The sequence below is a fragment of the Lampris incognitus genome, chromosome 18 (assembly GCF_029633865.1).
Source record: "Lampris incognitus isolate fLamInc1 chromosome 18, fLamInc1.hap2, whole genome shotgun sequence".
Classification (NCBI taxonomy): Eukaryota; Metazoa; Chordata; class Actinopteri; order Lampriformes; family Lampridae; genus Lampris; species Lampris incognitus.
This window is the reverse complement of record NC_079228.1, coordinates 31,382,076-31,402,679: the sequence shown is the minus strand read 5'-3', so window position 1 is coordinate 31,402,679 and position 20,604 is coordinate 31,382,076. Positions and strand designations below refer to the sequence as shown.

At 47.6% G+C, this 20,604-nt stretch overlaps 1 protein-coding gene across 1 annotated transcript in view; it reads right to left on the bottom strand.

Moving 5' to 3' along the window:
- Positions 1 to 20,604, bottom strand: part of atxn1a (ataxin 1a) — a 133,155-nt gene that overhangs the window by 15,950 nt on the left and 96,601 nt on the right. Inside the window, exon 3 of the mRNA XM_056298292.1 lies at positions 5,155 to 5,272. The gene's annotated coding sequence lies outside the window, so the exon portion shown is untranslated. The remainder of the gene's footprint in view (positions 1 to 5,154; positions 5,273 to 20,604) is intronic.

Sequence of the window (20,604 nt, the reverse complement as noted above, 5' to 3'; positions counted from 1 at the left end):
TATCCCATGGCAATTGCGCTTTATTCATGCATTCCTGCACGAAAATCACCCTGTGCTGCGTTTGTGCCATGCATTGATTGAAGTCCCAAGAGGTCCTAAGAAACAGGAAGTTATGAACCCAAAAGGAACTGCGAACTGCCAACGGAGCCAAGTTTGTTCTATCCATGCTTTCATCCGCCAAAAGAAAGTTTGAATTTACAGCTGATCTCAAATTTTAGCAAGCTAGCTAGCTTACCCACTCGGTCATCAGCACTGTTTATAGTACGGCTGAGATGTGTTCATACTTGATAACAGCTAGCAACTTGCTAACAACTTGCTAACTTTAACTTGACAAAACCCCTTTTGTTAGTGGGCTCTCTGGTTGGGTGATTTCTTTTTGGAACTGGGAATTGGCAGTCAACTCTCAAATAGATTTTACAATATTTTAGCGCAGACTTAATATAGATTGCAATTTTTAAATATCGCAACTGGAGAAAATTTAACGTGCCATTTTCATGTCGACAATGGGTTGAAAGTTTTTGTCCAAACTAACTTTCAGATCGTTTTCAAAAAGTTTGCCAGCTACACTGAAATGCCAAATCAACACAAAATGCTGAAGTCTCTTCTACCAGGCATGTGAAGGCCACTTTAGCCACATACCCACATCCGGTTTCCCGGATGTGGGTATGTGTCCTGGTTGCTGCACAACTAGTTGCTGCACAACTAGACATGAAATGGCACGTTCAAATTTCTCCAGTTGTGATACTTAAAAAATTGGAATACATATTGAGTCTGCACTAAAATATCATAATATCAATTTGGGAGGTGACTGCCAATTCCCAGTCCGAAAAAGAAATCACCCAACCAAAGAGACCACTAACAAAAGAGTTTTGTCAAAGACTATATGCTTAAAGTTAGTAAGTTGTTAGCAAGTAATAACATATCTCAGCCATACTATAAACAGCATTGATAGTAGCACTAGCGCCTCCTCTGGTCGGTCGGGGCGCATGTTTGGGGTGGGGGGGAGTGGGAGGTAATAGCATGATCCACCCACGTGCCACATCCCCCTGGTGAAACTCCTCACTGTCAGGTGAAAAGAAGCGGCTGCCGACTCCACATGTATCGGAGGAGGCATGTGGTAGTCTGCAGCCCTCCCCGGATCGGCAGAGGGGGTGGAGCAGAGATCGGGAGGGCTTGGAAGCCACCCACCACGGACGTTTTTGACTAAAACGCTGTGAATGCTTGTGTCGCGTCCTCTACAGAGGCAAGGATAAAGAACTAGAAAATTACAGCAAAATGTTAGAGGTTAAAAAAAACCCCAACAACATCTTCTAAACAAACGTTCCTCCTGACAGTATAGGGTGGAACAGGCTGAGAGAGGCAGGCTGTGGCAAAAAGAGCTGAATTTAATGTGCCTGTGGCCCTTTTTCTAGCTGAGGTTCAAACCAGCCGTAAGTTCATAAACAGCAAGTCGTCCGTTTATGCGGGACATAAAGCAGAGAAATAAGCGGAGAAGTAGGCATGAACATTTCAAACAAACATACAGGCACGTGCACACAAAAACTGCAGGATGAACACACTCGCAGACACGCGATACGGAGAAGGGAATTGGGTGAGTGTCAAACTTTGAAAATGAGTTTGTGTGACTTCTGTCCCTTTCACCTCCCTTAAATCCCTTCCAAGCCTCTATTCCCTCTCCGGCTTACGGAGACATCATTAACAGAATGATTTTTTTTTCTTCTCCCAGACACCCTCGATCCTGCCAAGGAGGCTCACGTTCTCGCAGGAAAAGCTCGCACTAACTCCTCCCTGGTGGTGTCATGTGTGAAAACGCCACTCCTCCGACAGAGCTCCGTAAAGAAAAGCACTGTCGCTAGGCAGACAAGCTCTCCTTTACCCTCTAATTTCCCTCTCCTCCAATCACAAGCTCGGGCAGCGAATGAACTCGGTTACCTCGGTTTAGACGAGGCCTTCCGGCTGCGTCTCAATAATTGAATGATCCCTTCTTGTCTTCCAAGATGTTTGTTCCTTTAGCCCTCATCCACAGATTTGGGAGGAATAAGTGAAACAAGACTCCTCATTATTCAGAGCGAACCACAGAATGGGGTTATGACGGCAAGACCGTGTTAACTGTTTAGACCTACTGCTACTGTACCTGTACGGTAGCTGCGTGGCTACAACGCGAAGCTACCAGCACACACGGGGACGGATGCCTCGGTTCGCTGCAGACTGCAGCGCGCGGTGAGCTCCCACTTCAGTTGCATTCAAATCAAACACACTTCACATGGATCTGTGCCATGGCAGGCGTGACAGCTTTATCTGCAAAGCAAGGTCCACGGCTATGAGGGACCAACAGTCAAGGCAGGAAAGGGCTTGATGACACAACGCATCACATCACATCAACTGGGACACCCCTTAGTAACAAGGAGGTCAGAACTTCAGCGTGGCAACCAACGTTCGATACACATCATACATTTTTAGCAGCGAGAGGTGAACTAACCCCTGCTGACTTGTTAAAGCATGATGTGTAGAGGTGTGACAATGCGATGATTTGAACTGACGTGCCGGACTAAATGTTTAAAGAGCCAGTCCAACTTTCTTTAATTCAACCAGACTAGTGTTATTGTGGAATATGTATGTTCGGAGTGTAATTTTTTTCCGGAAGTTGAGGAGGCGTGGCCCTAAGATCACAAGACTAAATATTGATAGCTAGGGCGTCCGAGTGGTGTGGCGGTCTATTCTGTTGCCTACCAACACGGGGATCACCGGTTCGAATCCTGTTTTGCCTCCGGCTTGGTTGGTCATCCCTACAGACACAATTGGCCGTGTCTGCGGCTGGGAAGCTGAATGTTGGTATGTGTCCTGGTCGCTGCACTAGCGCCTCCTCTAGTCGGTCAGGGTGCCTGTTCGGGGGGGAGGGGGAACTGGGGGAAATAGCGTGATCCTCCCACTCGTTACGTCCCCCTGGTGAAACTCCTCACTGTCATGTGAAAAGAAGCGGTTGGCGACTCCACATGTATGGAGGAGGCATGTGGTAGTCTACAGCCTTCCCCGGGTCGGCAGAGGGGGTGGAGCAGCGAACGGGACGGCTCGGAAGAGTGGGGTAACTGGCCGGATACAATTGGGGAGAAAAAAGGGGGGAGAAAAAAATATATTGCTAGCTAGCTAGTGTGCTACATTGCATTGACGTTAGTCAGGGACAACTCACAAACAGAATACTGACTGACTTACTAATGATGACAATTCATGGATTGTCCAATCAAATCAGGGTGATGTAATCTATACCCTGAAGCAGATTTGTTTTCTGAAATGGTTCAGTGGTACTTAAGAGGACAGTTTCTCATGGGGCTTTGTTCACACTTTCAATACAACAGTAGCTCTAACATTTTAGATAACTTTACATTAACAAACCCTCTGTTAGAAAACACACTGACACTGGAAACCATGATTTTCGCTGGACTGGATCTTTCAGATACAGCTACATGGTGCTCATCCTACACAGCTTGTATCGGGCACAAGTTGGGAGGGAATCCCGAAAAAAGTCGATGTGGGCTTCAGTGTATCAGTAAAGCCCAACATGACACACATGTATTTTATTTTTTTAGCATCTAATGATTGTCATTGCTCCTCCTTTTGTATTGTGTGTTTCTCTGGAGTGTTTTCCAACGTTAACTCCCTCAGTATGCTCGGATGATGCACCACCGAACCCTTACAGATCACGGGTGTGGGCGAACATCTGGGTTTACGTGGAAGTTGGAAAACTCGATAAAAGCGTGGCAATAGAAAAAGATACAGGTAGCACGGATGATCTCATGACCATCTTGTAGCACAGACTGCTTCCCTGATAAACAAGTAGTTGGTTTGTTTTAAAAAAAAAAAATAATCCAGTGTTTTTCCACATTGTTGTTAACACAGGGTATCTAATTAAGGAATGCGTGGTTAATAAAGAGCGGCCTGTTTGAAGGGATTATTTAGAGTAGCGCTGATTTTCCTGTGTTTTGCAGCATCTTCCTTCTCTCAATACTAAACCAAAACGGCTTGACAGACTCATCAGATGGGCCGGTAAGATTTCAGGGGAAGTCAAGCCCAGCTTACTGACCTTTATAACAGGAAGGTGTTCAGAAAGGCTACTTCCCTTCTGGAGTGCCAAGGTCACCCCCTTCGGCCAGAGTTTGAGCTGTTACCCTCAGGTCGTCGGTTGAGGGTGCCCTGTATTAGGACTAAGAGATACAAGGCTTCCTTTGTCCCCCACCACCATTCAGCTGTTAAATGGTAGGTAGTATTCATGTGTTGTCTGCTGATCGCCTGTTTCCTTGGTCTGTATATTTGAACTCCTTTGGTTCTGCTATTGTCAGTTCTGCCTTGGTGTTTGTATGTTTTGTTTTTGTGTGAGAGCTTTTATTATAATGGCTGCAAACTAATATCCCTGTAAGAGACAATAAAGACACTGACTTGACTTGACTTGACTTACTGGCTTGAGTGGCTGTGTAACTATTGGGATTTCATGCAACCAGTCACGACATTATAACATTATCCATCCAGTATCCAAACTGCTAGGGGTCACTATATTATATTATTATATATAATTATATAATAATATTATGAATATATAAATAAATAAAAAATATAAAATAATCAATAATTAATATATTATTTATATAATAAATAATTATATATTAAATAATGATAAATACACAAATAAAATAAACAAAAAATATGTAAATATTATAAATATATAATTATATTATGTAATTATATATATTATGATCGTATCGGTCGTTTGGCTGTTCTGAATGTATCCAGATGAATCGGCTCATTGATGATGTACCAAGACACCAACTGAATCGGTCTCAGAGGGCGAGCCGTGCGCCCCTAATGATGTGTGACTGACCCCGGCCCTGAACTAACGCACCTTTGTCTCGATCCTCTGGTAAAGCCAGCTCGCAGCTTATGTCCAATAATACAGTTTCGGAGTGTTGCACCATATCGGTGGCTGATGCGCTGAGGGGAAATCAAAGGTTTAAAGGCCATAAGGAAATAACCACTATATTTAAGACCTAAAACGGTGCCTCGCACAACACACTGTGGTTGTTCCCATGTGAACGTCACAACTCGAGCCGATTTGTGACGGGAGACAAGGGAGCGAGTGTGGGTGATGGCTGGATCGGTTCGTACCTCATTCAGCAGAGCTCCTCCAGACTCCCCCCTGGCTTGTCAGCGGGTGGTACAGCCCATGGAGAGGCTTCCAGACAGGCCCAGAAAGCGAGGCTTGGTCTCAGGGCGGCAGCAATCCCTGCTGGGACAGACAATAAAAAAAGAGATGGTAAACAGTGAAGCTGAAGGAACGACTCGATCCAGCTTCTTCATTTCCTCAGGGAAGTCCCTCCGTTCAAAATCCCAAGGAAAACCTTACGTGCAACGGATGGACATGTATTTTTGGACTATGAAAATGTTTGCAATGTAAAATTAAAGCCTTTAAGAAAGCCAAAAAAAGCAACCCTAATGTAGAGACAAGTAGAAACGTCAACGTTAAGAGGGCATGATGGCAAAACTCTTTTCATCTAAGAATCCCAAATGGAAAGGGACTTTTATAGATTTTAAGGAACAGCTCTTGCGATACTGCTTCCTTCCTGGACAACAGTGGGCGAGAACAGCCCGTCTAGATCGTAAACAGCTTCACCATTCAGACAGGCTTTCCTTGCTATTTGGTTTATGCGGTTTCTGCCTGTTGTAATTCCTCTTTACCCCGTTTCCACTTCAGGTTTGACATTTTGGATTTTTTTCCCCCTCGTTTTGTTTCGGTCCCGTGTGTCTTCGAAGGTGCGGCTTTCATGCGAGCTCCTCACACTGTCTGCAGAGCGTCTTGCAGCTCGTGTTTTGAGCGGCGCTACATAAATAAAGTTCACCATTACAAACAGGACCGGGGCGAACCCTGTGTTCCCCGTAACGCGGGAGCCTCTTTTACAGACATCAGACGCGTCAGAAGCCGGCTTCTGCCGACACCCACACCGCGGCGGCAGACATACACTCTGCACGCACTCTGTGGGACTAATTAGGCGGGCTTTGGTGGCAAGATGGGGAAGTTGCGCTGATGCAAGAGACACGCACTCCGCTGCTGTGAAGTCGATGAGGGTGCGTGTGTGTGTGTGTCGAAACTCTTATTGACCTGAATGACCTACTTGTAATCTATCTTATCAGACAAGGGATACATGTGTGTGTGTGTGTGTGTGTGTGTGTGTGTTTGTTTGTGTGTGTGTGTGTGTGTGTGTGTGTGTTTGTGTGTGTGTGTGTGTTTCAGCAGTAGTAAAGGAGCTTCCTGCCTAGCTGCCTTGCTAAAGATTTAGGAGTAGGTTGTCGATCAGGAGAGTTTGTGTGTGTGTGTGCGAAGGGGGTTGTAAGCGTTTTAAGATAGATGAAAATACAAAAATACACAGCTGGTTAAATGGAGCTGAGGTATTGTATGATGGTTGGTTGTGTGTGTGTGTGTGTGTGTGTGTGTGTGTGTGTGTGTGTGTGTGTGTGTGTGTGTGTGTGTGTGTGTGTGTGTGTGTGTGTGTGTGTGTGTGTGTGAAAAATGTATTGATCTGAATGACCTACTTGCAACCTCTGTTCAGAAAGGAGAGAAAAAGTGGCATTTGTGGGTGTGTGTGTGTGTGTGTGTGTGTGTGTGTGTAGGTATGTGTGTGGGTGAGTGGGCTCACATCTAGATGCGTGCATGTGTTATTAAATCGGGGACAGAGAGTTCATTGCACTCTGTCTTGCACAACAATGGTCTTCTGCAGGGACTCGGGTGCTGCAGCAGGTATGATAATGAAGACAGACGGTGTGAGTGGACGTCTGCTGTGGCAGACATGGGCCAATCAATACGTTTTCATGGTTGACTAAGACAAGGCTTAAGTTATGTGCAAATACACACACAAACAAACAGACACTATTATTGGCTGTCTGTAGCGTGAAAGAGGGTGGGTATGGACATATGGACAGAGAGAGAGAGAGAGAGAGAGAGAGAGAGAGAGAGAGAGAGAGAGAGAGAGAGAGAGAGATGGAAGGGGACTGCGGCTGAGGATAAACAGACATCGACTGGCGAAGGCATCAATTGTACAATTTCAAAAGAATAAGGGAGGGAGAGAGCGATAGAGGGTCAGAGAAGGAGGAGAGAGCAGGAGTGAGGAGGAGAGATAAGTGTCAAAGAAAGAGTCAAAGTGAGGGGAGGATGAAAAGAGGAGTCAACGTGGAAGGACAGATGGAAGTAGAGTAGAGTAGGATGTGGTGAAAAAAGGAAAGAGAGACATAGAGAGAGAGAGAGAGAGAGAGAGAGAGAGAGAGAGAGAGAGAGAGAGAGAGAGAGCGAGAAAGACAGATGGTGGAGGAGAGCGGTAGAGGGAGGACAACATGGGCTCAGCCAGCCAGGCGCAGCGGGGGGGGGGGGGGGACAGGAAACTGTAAAATGGGAGAAAAAGGGAGATGAGAGAGGGAGGCGGAAGCAGGGGTCAGATATAGATAGACGAGAGAGAGAGAGAGAGAGAGAGAGAGAGAGAGAGAGAGATGAATTTGGCTTACATTTCTAAATGTTAGCCGCGTCAGTGCTTCAGCTAGCCTCTCAACACACAACACAGGTACATGAATAATTAAACATAGTTATTATACGACTTACTGCTGACTGTAAAGCGTGCCAGATATTTTTGTGGAGCAGTTTATATTCTGGCAAAGTAAAACTGGATGACGTGACACTGCTAAAATGTTAGCTTCCTTTATTTTGGGCTTCCCCCTAGCGACTTCCCTGTCAGAGGGAAACGCATTTGAAGCCGTTTTGCTATTGGTTGACGGAGCAAATTCGCCATGTCAAAGTTCACCTACACAAAGGCGTCACGTGAATTTACTTCGCTACCGGTCGCAAATCCACCGACCGCCACCAATTTACACCAGTGTCTTGCGCTAAGGTCACGGCTGTCTAATTCTCACTCACTGCCTTCCGTGTCACTTTCGTCATCTTGTCTGTGGATGATGACTTCAGCTGAAGTCTTCTGTCTAGTCTGTATTTGATATAGTTTTTCCAGCACAGAGACTATGCGATGACATGCAGAAAAGAAGATGGTTGCCCCCTAGTGGCAGCAGAACAGCGGTACAAAACCGCGCACAACTTTCTTCTTAGTGGTCAAAAAATGCCTGAAACGTTTTTTTACTGACTCAATATTGCAAGTTACCAACCCAGCGTGTATTTATTGTACTCTGACTATTCCTTAAAGGTAGAACTAGTAGGAGTTTCCTAAAAATCAATGTATAGTTCATCCATCCATCCATTAGCCAAACAACTTATCCTGCTCTCAGGGTCACGGGGATGCTTGAGCCTATCCCAGCAGTCACTGGGCGGCAGGTGGGGAGACACCCTGGACAGGCCGCCAGGCGATCGTAGCCCCCCCCACACACACACACACACACACATATTCACCCCTAGGGACACTTTAGTATGGCCGACTCACCTGACCTACATGTCTTCGGACTGCGGGAGGAAACCCATGCAGACATGGGGAGAACATGTAAACTCCACACAGAGGACGACCCGGGACGACCCCCAAGGTTGGACTACCCCGGGGCTCGAACCCAGGACCTTGTTGCTGTGAGGCGACCGCAATATATAGTCTCATACAAAATAATCCCTCTCAGTCATCACTTATGACCCATTAGAGGTGTGTGGCGGTGTCTGTATCTGCAGAGACCCTGTCCTCTGCCTGTATTTTAGATTTTCTTATTTTGATGTATGTGGGACGTTTATGGGCGTTAACCTTTGGGCAGCAGGACTCTATAAACACATAGCGACCACGTCCCAGTTTGAGATCGTAAGCATGCATCCAAGAGGAAGTTTCGACAATGGCGGACACAGCGCTGAAAAGACGCAAATATAGCGAGGCGAAGCGCCAAGCGGACTAAGCTAGTTCCAAAACGAGAGTGAATCTGGGTTGGCCTTCACCTGCTGCTGAGCACTGAAGGAGAGGATGGGGATGAAGAGCGACACAGAGTTGGCCTGTACACTGGGATGTTTTCTGGCAACTGCGGTCAGGGGGCGTGTCCTTATGGTGACGTTGAGCCGGGGAGGAGGAGCCAAATATGAACGTTGTGTTTACAAACCGCAACCCAAGTCCCCATCTCGAGTGATGTTAGCGAAAGGACTTTCGCTGGTTGGGCTATATAGGATGGGTCTGACCCAATGAGAGCTCTGAGCTGTCGACGATTGCGTGAGCATTGACAGAGTGGCAGTGCAATTGCCCCACAGAGAGACACTCACCACTGGCACACTGGGCACATTAATGGCATTACCGATTCCCAGGGTAAAGTTGATTGGCACCGTTTGTATGGAGACTGCATTCTGTGTCAGCCGCTAACACACACACACGCACGCACGCACGCACACACACACACACACACACACACACACACACACACACACACACACACACACACACACACACACACACACACACACACACACACACACACACACACACACCGTGCCACCATCCATCATGTCCAATCCAGAAACTGGGCAGACTAAATTAGTCCGGAATGTTCCTATGTAAACCGCATCAAGTGAAAGGCTGATTGAATTGTGAAGGCACAGTGGAACCGACAGCTTCAGCTGTGCACTTTGTGTGTGTGTCGTAACTACCTATTTGTGTATGCTTGTCTGAGCCTGTTAGACACACTGTGACACAAGGTGATTTTCTTTTTTTTTTCCATTAAAAGCATTCAAAGACTTGATTCAATAAGTGAGCAGGTGTGGATTTTGTCTTGCTCAAGGATACTTTGGAAGCACTAATGGCTGTCTGAAGCCACTTTTTTCTGATAAGACAGTGGAGTGTCTGGGTTCTTGTATATACTCTAAAGCTGAATAGTGTGACGATCCCTCTTTGTGCAAACTCTGCTTGACTCTCAACAGTGGCAGCAGCTGAATGGGTGGAAAATTGCTATTGACCTGTGTGTTTGTGCCGGCGTGTGTTTGGTGATGTACATATCTAAAGATGACAATGGTAAAATATGCCCCAACAAGCACTCTCTTTGTGAGTGCTATTCTGTAATTTTGTGTGCATGTTTTTGTTTGCTTACGCATATTGTTTGGTTATACAATCCTTTTTGCTATCACAGACATGTCAGTACCTCTTGTATACAAAGGTTTTATTGACATCGTCTAGTGCTTCCACTCACTATGCACACAGAGATCACAAGTCTGATATACGGAGGCCACCAAACTCATATGCATCGGCTGGGAGAGCCTGGTCTGCTGAGTCCGCTGAGCCCAGGGACCACGGCCCTGACCGGAGCTGCACCTGAAGAGGAAACACCGAGGCCGGTCTGACGGGACACGGAATCGGCGCAGGCTAAGCTAACTGCTAGCCCATGCAGACCGGCAGTTCCGATAACACTGAGGGCGGTCTGTTTTTAGTGTCGTCGTGTGAAGGGCGGGGTGGGGGGGGTGTCAAACGTGTCTAGCTGGGACAGCTAGCTTTGGATTGACTGAGAGAGCCTGGTCTGCTGCGTCCGGTGGGCCCAAGGACCACGGCCCTACCTGGAGCTGCGCTCGAAGAGGAAACACTGAGGGCGGTCTGACGGGACGCGGAAGTGGGGCAGGCTAAGCTAACTGCTAGCTCATGCAGACCGGCAGGTGGTCTGGCGGTGGCCTTACCTAGCCTTGACTGTGTTTTTAGTGTCATTGTGTGAAGGGTGGGGAGGTGTGTCCAAGGTGTCTGGCTGGGAGAGCTAGCTTTGGATCAGCTAAGAAAGCCTGGTCTGCTGCGTCCAGTGGGCCCAAGGACCCCGGCCCTGACCGGAGCTGCGCCCGAAGAGTAAACACCGAGGGCAGTCTGATGGGACACGGAAGCGGGGCAGGCTAAGCTAACTGCTAGCCCATGCGGACCAGCAGGGCGTTCATTCTCCTGGACAGTGAGGTTTTTTTGTTTAGTTTAGATACATGTGTTAGTTTGGATATATGTGTTCTTGTGGGTTTTGGATATGTGTTTTTGTTTTTGTCTTTGTGTTGCACTGCTGTGGGCCGGGCGAAACGACGTTTCGTCCCATTTCATGTGCGCAAGTGCATGAAATTAAAATAAAGTGTTTCTGATTCTAATCCCAGCATTACTTTTAACTTTTAATCTCCTTTGCTAAAGTCTGTCTCATGTCTAAGTGTAAATGTGGATGATGCATCAACTCCAAATTGGTGAAAAACTCACTTGGCAAACGAGGGCGATTCTGTTTCTTTTCTTGTCTTTTCTTCGCTTAAAGGACATTCTCGCCCACAATTGCTATGGCCTCTGCCAAACACCCAGCGCGTACTGTATTATGCAAACACTTTGCATTTGGCATCGCAACGTGAAAGTCTTTTCATAGAAACTTGCAATAGACCATGGAACCACAAGTAACAGGTCTAGAGGCAGGCCTCGGCGAACGGCTTCCACAGAACGAGCCGTTTAAAAGGCCGTAAAGGGCTTCGGCTCGTACCTCAAACAACCGTTCATCGCAGCTATTTAAACGAGGACGCACCAAGAGCCAGGCGATTCCTCGCGGCGGAGGGAAACGGTTCGAAAGGCCCGCCCCTTCCGAGACGCGGCCGCAAAAATGCAACCGGTCTTTCCACAGGGTTCGGTTTCCAGACGAGAGCTGGACTCGGTCACAGCATCGCTCGGAGGGAAACCTTTCCAACTTTCACACATATGCACACTCACTTGCTGACATCTTGTGTTTCCGTTGAGTTGTGCGTTTGCCATTATGAATGGATGTGTGACTGCGGGGGTGGAGGGGAGAAAGCTGTTACTTAATCTGAGACACATTCACTCTGTTCTACATCCTTACTGGGTGTGTGAATATGGTAATCACACAGCTGTGGGCATCCGCCTTCCCTTTCCCCTGACTTTCCAAATAAAGCCTGTACAATGTGAGTGATTACACTTCCTATAGCGCACAACTCATCATCCATCATAAATGTAACACACACACACACACACATGCACCACAGATAATGAGCAGCTGATTTCGGCTGGCTGTGGCCCCCAGAATGCTTTGGGGACTGACGTAGTGTCTGACAGCTGTTTGGTTGGTTGGTCTCGGCAGAAGAATGCACCGTGTGTGTGTCTGTGTGTGTGTGTGTGTGTGTGTGTGTGTGTTGGTGAGTGAGTGTGTGTGAGTGTGTGTGCGCACAGATGGAGTGACTGATCATTGCGGTAATGTAAGGGAAATGCCTTTCTAAACCACAGCCCGATTTTCCCATAATCTTGCATATCTGCCATTCCGCAGCTAAAGACTCAGCCCGGCTCCGTGTCTCAAGGTGCAGCGGGGAGGAATGTTATCTCCATCCAGCACATGTCCGCAAACGGCGTCGTCATTTCTTCACGTCCTTCCCTGTACGCGCCGACCTTTTCGCCTACATACCGGAAGCCGGTCGGTTTCTTTCCCATGTTGTCTCTACGTGGTTCTCATTTTGAATTTTTACATGAGGGAGGGAAGAATACCACTGCTGCCCTGCCATCAAAAGTTCTAATATTTCCATGATGTATTTCTGAATGTGCAAATAAAAAAAGAAGAAAAAGGACAACCATCTCCCCCACCACCCCTCCCCCACCCCTCTTCTCGACAACCAACCACCAGTTGCAGCCGCTCCTCGCTCAGCAACTGTTCAATCTAGCCCGTGACCCGCGATAATGTGGCTAACCGCTCGGACACACTTGCGACGGCGGGGAGGGCTCGCCAATCAGTCCACGCCGTCTTCACAGCTAATGAAGCCAGAGGGGCGCTCTCCTCACGCGACCACCCTACGTGCAGGCCGGGACGCGTCCACGGCCCGCCAACAGGCTTCGCGCGGCTTAACGTATGTAAGCGCATAAGTCCAGCTGCTAACGTGTGAATAAGAGCTGACCCGTGTTGGGCTTGGCGCTGTGCCGGGTGGACTGGCCGGGTCCAGGGTCACCGGGTGCTCGTGTACTGAGCAGCGCTCACCGTAGGTCAAACGTACAGTAGAGAACCGGACACGTGGCCAGCTGTCTCTGAATGATGCTAATCTTCACGACGTGACCCAGTAAGTGGTCCGGGTAAGAACCGGAGGACGTGACGGAGCCAGATAATACGCCGCCGACACTCCAGCAGATAAGCCCCCGACAGAGCGGCAGGAAGTGCCGCGGCGTGGACGCTCGTTCGGCCGTCGCTTCTCTCCGCAGTACGGCGGCCAATTAGCAAAACCAACGCCCTCTCTCTTCCTCTTTCTCTTAAAAGTCCCTCGCCGTCTTTTCTCCCCCCCCCCCCACTCCCAAAAATGTAAGTTACTACCCAGAAGCACAACACCCTCTATTCATACTGATGTCTCCCGTCATGGATACATACATAAAGGACACGGGGTAGGGTGTCCTGTTCACGCTGTACCTCGCAAAGGTTATGCAACGCTGCCTTTGTGTATACCGGGCATGCACACGCACACGCACACACATGCATTTGTCGGAGGTAAAATACAATAGGGGAAAACAAAGCCAAGGTTGTGTGAGTGTGTGTGTGTGTGTGTGTGTGTGTGTGTGTGTGTGTGTGTGTATGTGTTTATCAGGTTATTCTATCCTAATGGGGACCAAATGTCCCCATTAGGTGTGTTTATTTCTTGTTGCATGTTTTTCATCCCCCCGTAAGGATGGAAAAATCTGGAACCACCAACCTCATGGGGACACTTTATGGTTTGGGTAAAGGTTAAGGTTAAGGTTAGGGTAAAGGTTAAGGTTAAGGTTAGGGTAAAGGTTAAGGTTAGGGTAAAGGTTAAGGTTAGGGTAATGGTTAAGGTTAGGGTAAAGGTTAGGGTTAGGGTAAAGGTTAACGTTAAAGTTTGGGTAAAGGTTAGTTTAAGGTTAGGGTAAAGGTAAAGGTTAAGGTTAGGGTAAAGGTTAAGGTCAGGGTAAAGGTTAGGTTAAGGTTAGGGTAAAGGTTAAGGTTAGGGTAAAGGTTAAGGTTAGGGTAATGGTTAAGGTTTGGGTAAAGGTTAAGGTTAGGGTAATGGTTAAGGTTAGGGTAAAGGTTAGGGTAAAGGTTAGGGTTAGGGAAAAGGTTAAGGTTAGGGTAAAGGTTAAGGTTAGGGTAAAGGTTAGGGTAAAGGTTAAGGTTAGGGTAAAGGTTAGGGTAAAGGTTAAGGTTAGGGTAAAGGTTAGGGTAAAGGGTAAGGTTAGGGTAAAGGTTAGGGTAAAGGTTAAGGTTAGCGTAAAGGTTAGGGTAAAGGTTAAGGTTTGGGTAAAGGTTAGTTTAAGGTTAGGGTAAAGGTAAAGGTTAGGGTAAAGGTTAAGGTTAGGGTAAAGGTTAAGGTTTGGGTAAAGGTTAGTTTAAGGTTAGGGTAAAGGTTAAGGTTAGGGTAAAGGTTAAGGTTAGGGTAATGGTTAAAGTTTGTGTAAAGGTTAAGGTTAGGGTAAAGGTTAATGTTAGGGTAATGGTTAAGGTTAGGGTAAAGGTTAGGGTAAAGGTTAAGGTTAGGGTAATGGTTAAGGTTTGGGTAAAGGTTAAGGTTAGGGTAAAGGTTAAGGTTTGGGTAAATGTTAGTTTAAGGTTAGGGTAAAGGTTAGGGTTAGGGTAATGGTTAAGGTTAGGGTAAAGGTTAAGGTTAGGGTAAAGGTTAAGGTTTGGGTAAAGGTTAGTTTAAGGTTAGGGTAAAGGTAAAGGTAAAGGTTAAGGTAAAGGTTAAGGTTAGGGTAAAGGTTAAGGTTAGGGTAAAGGTTAAGGTTAGGGTAATGGTTAAGGTTTGGGTAAAGGTTAGTTTAAGGTTAGGGTAAAGGTAAAGGTAAAGGTTAAGGTTAGGGTTAAGGTTAGGGTAAAGGTTAAGGTTAGGCATGTAGTTGTGACTAGGGTTAAGGGTTAAGGGCTAGGGAATGAATGTAGTCAGTGAAGGGTCCCCAAAAGTATAGGGTGACATGGTGTGTGTGTGTGTGTGTGTGTGTGTGTGTGTGTGTGTGTGTGTGTGTGTTTGAATGAGGGTTTGTGTGCATTACTGCGTTAAGAGGGCACGCTGAGAGAAGAGGAGGTGTGTTTTCTGTGCCAACTCAACACTCACTGTCAGCCAAACACACACACACACACACACACACACACACACACACACACACACACACACACACACACACACTAGGGGTTGCACGAGTGCATAATTTTACAACTCAAGTACTCCTTTCCTGAAAAACCCGAGTTCTCCAGTAGTAGGAGCGGGGGGGGGGGGGGTGCAGGAGGCGTCTTGCATCACTTAAGTCTATGCAGAGATGATGGGGGGGGGGTGTCAGCACGTAGAGCAAAGCATAAACGAATGATATGATGTGAAGGTCACACCGGGTCACACCAGGTCACAGCGTACATACACCGTGTGGATGACACCGAGGATAGTTTAACGTTAGTGTGACCGACATTACACAGCAGCCCGACACATGACCTTCACAACAAACTGGGTTTTTTCCCATTTTTGTGTTTAAAAATGAAGAAATCCGTCCACAACTCACAATTGTTGCATGTTTATTTCACCACAACGACGGTTGGGAAAGACAATTAGCACGAAATACAACTATAATAAAACAAACGCACACATTCAAACAAGCAGCTGATTTACCCTTGGCTGCTGTCGCCATCCTTCCTGTTGTTTACCACGGGCTCTAACTGGAAACGCAGCGTGCACGAGAGCGCGCACCACGCCATCCACCATTACACAATGTCCATGTAGAAACTCCACAACTGATGTAACAGCTGCAGAGCTCGCATGCACGACTAGTCTGTGCAACCTCTTAACACGCACACGCACACGCATACGCACACACACACACACAAATGACATACCCACACACACACAAATGACATACCCACACAGTACCAAGCATTTTTTTTCATTGGGCAATGATTCACCAGTCAGCATTCTTACCACCCGCCTTATCCTGCAGAATTGGCCTGAGACGTGTGTGTGTGTGTGTGTGTGTGTGTGTGAGTGAGTGCGTGAGAGTGAGTATGTGTGCGTGTGTGTGAGTGAGTGAGTGCATGAGAGTGTGTGAGTGTGTGAGTGAATGAGTGCATGAGTGTGTGTGTGTGTGAGTGTGTGAGAATGTGTGCGTGAGTGTGTGAGTGAGTGTGTGTGTGAGAATATGTGTGTGTGTGTGTGTGTGAGAGTATGTGTGTATGTGAGTGCAAAAGTATGTGTGTGAGTGCGAGAGTATGTGTGAGTGCGAGAGTATGTGTGTGTGTGAGTGTGAGAGTATGTGTGTGTGTGAGTGCGAGAGTATGTGTGTGTGTGAGTGCGAGAGTATGTGTGTGTGAGTGTGAGAGAGTGAGTGTGTGTGTGAGTGCGAGAGTATGTGTGAGTGTGAGAGTATGTGTGAGTGTGAGAGTATGTGTGTGTGAGTGCGAGAGTCTGTGTGTGTGTGTGTGAGTGTGAGAGTATGTGTGTGTGTGCGTGCGAGAGTATGTGTGTGTGTGAGTGTGAGAGAGTGAGTGTGTGTGTGTGTGAGAGAGTGAGTGTGTGTGTGAGTGTGAGAGAGTGAGTGTGTGTGTGAGTGTGAGAGTATGTGTGACTGTGAGAGTATGTGTGTGTGTGAGTGTGAGAGAATGTGTGTGTGTGAGTGCGAGAGTATGTGTGTGTGTGAGTGTGAGAGAGAGTGTGTGTGTGAGAGTGAGTGTGTGTGTGTGTGAGAGAGTGCGAGAATGTGTGCATGTGTGTGAGTGAGTGACTGGGTGAGTGCGTGAGTGTGTGTGTGTGTGGTCTGCATGCATGTAAATGTGCAGTCTCTCCCCACGTCCACGTGGACTCCATTTTAATTCTCCCTAAATTCCACGTGTCAATCACTTCTCATTGTCTGGACATGGGTTGATGTTTTTGTGTGGTGTAGAGTTGTGTGTTTTTGTCGTCGTCGTCACCGGAGACTCTCCTCTCATCTGCCATGTCTGTGTGGAGCCCCTGAGCCCGTCAGCTGGTGGCGGGACGTCGTGTGAATGAAAGAGCGGCTTCAACATGTTTTGCTTCAAATAAAGATTTGTCAAAACCATTTCAGCACTTTACCGTTTAGCCTGTTATCTGAACTGGCAGCACACACACACACACACACACACACACACACACACACACACACACACACACACACACACACACACACACACACACACACACACACACACACACACACACACACTAACATGCTTACATACCACACAACACTTGTTTCATTCTCTCAGATGTGTCCTTGAGTATCTCACAGGTGACTTTGTTCTTGGAGAGAGAGAGAGAGAGAGAGAGAGAGTGTGTGTGTGTGTGTGTATATATGTGTGTGTGTATATGTGAGTGTATGTGTGTATGTGTGTGTATGTATGTGTATGTGTATGTGTGTGTGTATGTGAGTGTATGTGTATGTGTGTGTGTATGTATGTCTGTGTATGTGAGTATGTGTGTGTGTATGTGAGTGTATGTGTATGTGTGTGTGTATGTGAGTGTGTGTATGTATGTCTGTGTATGTGAGTATGTGTGTGTGTATGTGAGTGTATGTGTGTGTCTGTGTACATATGTGAGTGTGTGTATGTATGTATGTGTATGTCTGTGTGTATGTGTATGTGAGTGTATGTGTGTGTGTATATGTATGTATGTGTGTGTATGTGAGTATGTGTGTGTGTATGTGAGTGTGTGTGTGTACATGTGTGCGTGTGTACCATATGACATCATTAGCAGAGCACTGCGAGGCTGATTGATAACACAGAGGTTGCCATGGCCGTCCACCGTGAGCTCATCGCCCGGCAAGCAGACAACTGGAGCCTGCTGTTCAGTGTGCGTGTGTGTGTGTGATCTCAGTCCTGTGGATGTGGGAGTGTCACGCACACACATCACTCAGACACACACGCACACATGCACTTGCACACACCTCACACCAGCGTTTGTCTTCAGGTATGTGTGCACACACACTAATTAGCACATGTCTCACATACACAAAAGCCCATTTTGTTTGTCAGTCCCCTTATCAAATACCTTCACACACGCACACACACAAACACACTCAGCAGTAGCTAGACATGTGATAACAGCCTGGGTCACATTTTGACTGCTAAGCAGCACTCCAGCCTCCTCACTTGTGTGCGTGTGTGTGTGTGTGTGTGTGTGTGACTGCCATGTGTGATGCTCCGCACTGCTCTTTACCGCTCTCATATAGACGCACTCTGGCACGACAACAAAGCTATGGATTTAACCATCGTACAACATCAGTGTTGTGCGGTTTATCAAACAGGAAGAAGACTCTCCTTAGGCGTTTTGGCTTGTTATCCTCTCTCGGCTGTTTCTGTTCTTTTTCTCCGTCTTTCTATCTCTGTTTCTTTTGCATACACAAGCACGCAGACACATACACACAATAAAGTTCTCTGCTGGCATTGTCATTCATCTTACTGCGATCCAGCTGCTAGATAGCACAACCACCCTGACTAGGACTTGTAAGTAGATAGGCTCTTCAAGTACTCACTTGGACCCTATCAGTTTACCAGACACACACACACACACACACACACACACACACACACACACACACACACACACACACACACACACACAATAGGTTTCCATTCATTATGAAGTAAAGAGATGCAAGAGAATGGGGGATCTTGCCAAGGTGAAATCCACCCTGGGGGCGGGACTAACTCTAGAATCCATCCTGAAGGTGGGGCTAACCCTAGAATCCTGGAAGCGGGGCTAACTCTAGAATCCGTCCTGGAATTGAGGCTAACCCTAGAATGCTGGAGGCGGGGCTAACTCTAGAATCCATCCTGGAGGTAGGGCTAACCCTAGAATGCTGGAGGCGGGGCTAACTCTAGAATCCATCCTGGAGATGGGGCTAACTCTGGAAGCCTGGAGATGGGGCTAACTCTAGAATCCATCCTGGAGGTGGGGCTAACCCTAGAATCCTGGAGGCATGGCTTACTCTAGAATTCATCCTGGAGGTGGGGCTAACTCTAGAAGCCTGGAGGCAGGGCTAGCTCTAGAATCCATCCTGGAGGTGGGGCTAACTCTAGAAGCCTGGAGGCAGGGCTAGCTCTAGAATCCATCCTGGAGGTGGGGCTAACTCTAGAAGCCTGAATGCGGGGCTAACTCTAGAATCCATCCTGGAGGTGGGGCTAACTCTAGAAGCCTGGAGGCAGGGCTAGCTCTAGAATCCATCCTGGAGGTGGGGCTAACTCTAGAAGCCTGAATGCGGGGCTAACTCTAGAATCTATCCTGGAGGTGGGGCTAACCCTAGAATCTTGGAGGCACCGCTTGCTCTAGAATCCATCCTGGAGGTGGGGCTAACTCTAGAAGCCTGGAGGCGGGGCTAACTCTAGAATGCTGGAGGCAGGGCTAGCTCTAGAATCCATCCTGAAGGTGGAACTAACCCTAGAAGTCAGCCCCGACTGATGGCGGAGCCAACCAATCCTGGTTCAGCCTGCTCCGACAGCATCTTTTATATCCCACAAAACGCGAAAAAAAAGAAACAAAAAATGAAAACAAAACATTAACCACAACAGTGAAAAAGAAAGTTCTCCGTCCAGCCCCGTTGAAGACCGTCTTACAGCATCAAACTCTCCTCCACCTTTTTTTTTCTAGTTGCTTAAAGGAAAGAGCCACTTTCATTCTGTCAAAGGGAGGAAGAGGAAATGGTGAGACTTCGCAAAACAGATTCAAACACTTGACACTTGATGAGTTGCAAACACCGCAGTCCTGGGCACTCATCCCAGCTGGAGAGCTTCCTCAGCCGCGTGCTAGCCAAGGTCATCGTCTCTGATGTGAAGACAAACCGCAGAGACAACGGTGTCTCTGTTACGCCCCTCTTCCCGAGACACAGGAACAACCGACCTAGTTCGGATGACTCAAAAGGGATTTGATGGTTTTCTACACCTGCAACGCAAACCTCCAGCGCTGGGGGAGAGACGGGCTGCTGACGCGAGGGCTGCAAATGTGCGGTACCGTTGAGAAAATGGCAGATTTGACCCAGAGGGGGATACGATGGGTAGTGGCGAACGAGACGCGAGCGTGGCCCCGTCGCTGCCAAAACCAGGAAAAACAAGCCGAGCGGTTTCATAACGGCAACGTCCTAAGCTGAAGCATCAAAACGACCATCCGGGCTCGTCGTTCACCGCGAGGCCCTCCACAGGAGGGGGCGTCCGAGCTCGTGGAAGGTGACTCTAAGTACGGACCGGGTGGATCAAACACACTGTTGTCTGCACGGCTTTTAGTTTCGTAACGCCGCCTGTGTGTTTTGCACAGGGAGTCATGAGTCAAGAAGTGCATCACTCGCAGAAGAATGTGAAGCGCATCTGAAGCCGCACACAACCGCTCACATGACGACCACCCTCTCGCCGCGCTCCACGGCCAAAACCACCGAGAGTCTCCACAACACCGGCAGAGAATGAAGAGCGGATTAAAAAAAAAAGGAAACAGAGGAGAGAACTACTGGAGGAGGGCGGGCAAAGTGGAAGAAGGGGGGGGGGAGAACACAAAGAATATATTGAAATGAATTGAGCGCCGCGGCCGGGCACGATAAAAGAGAAAAGGATTTTGTCTGAGTCCCTCTCTCTCCGTCTCTCTGTCGCTCTCTTTTCCCAAAGATCTTCAAAGGCTCACTCGACACTCCTGAGACGCTCTTA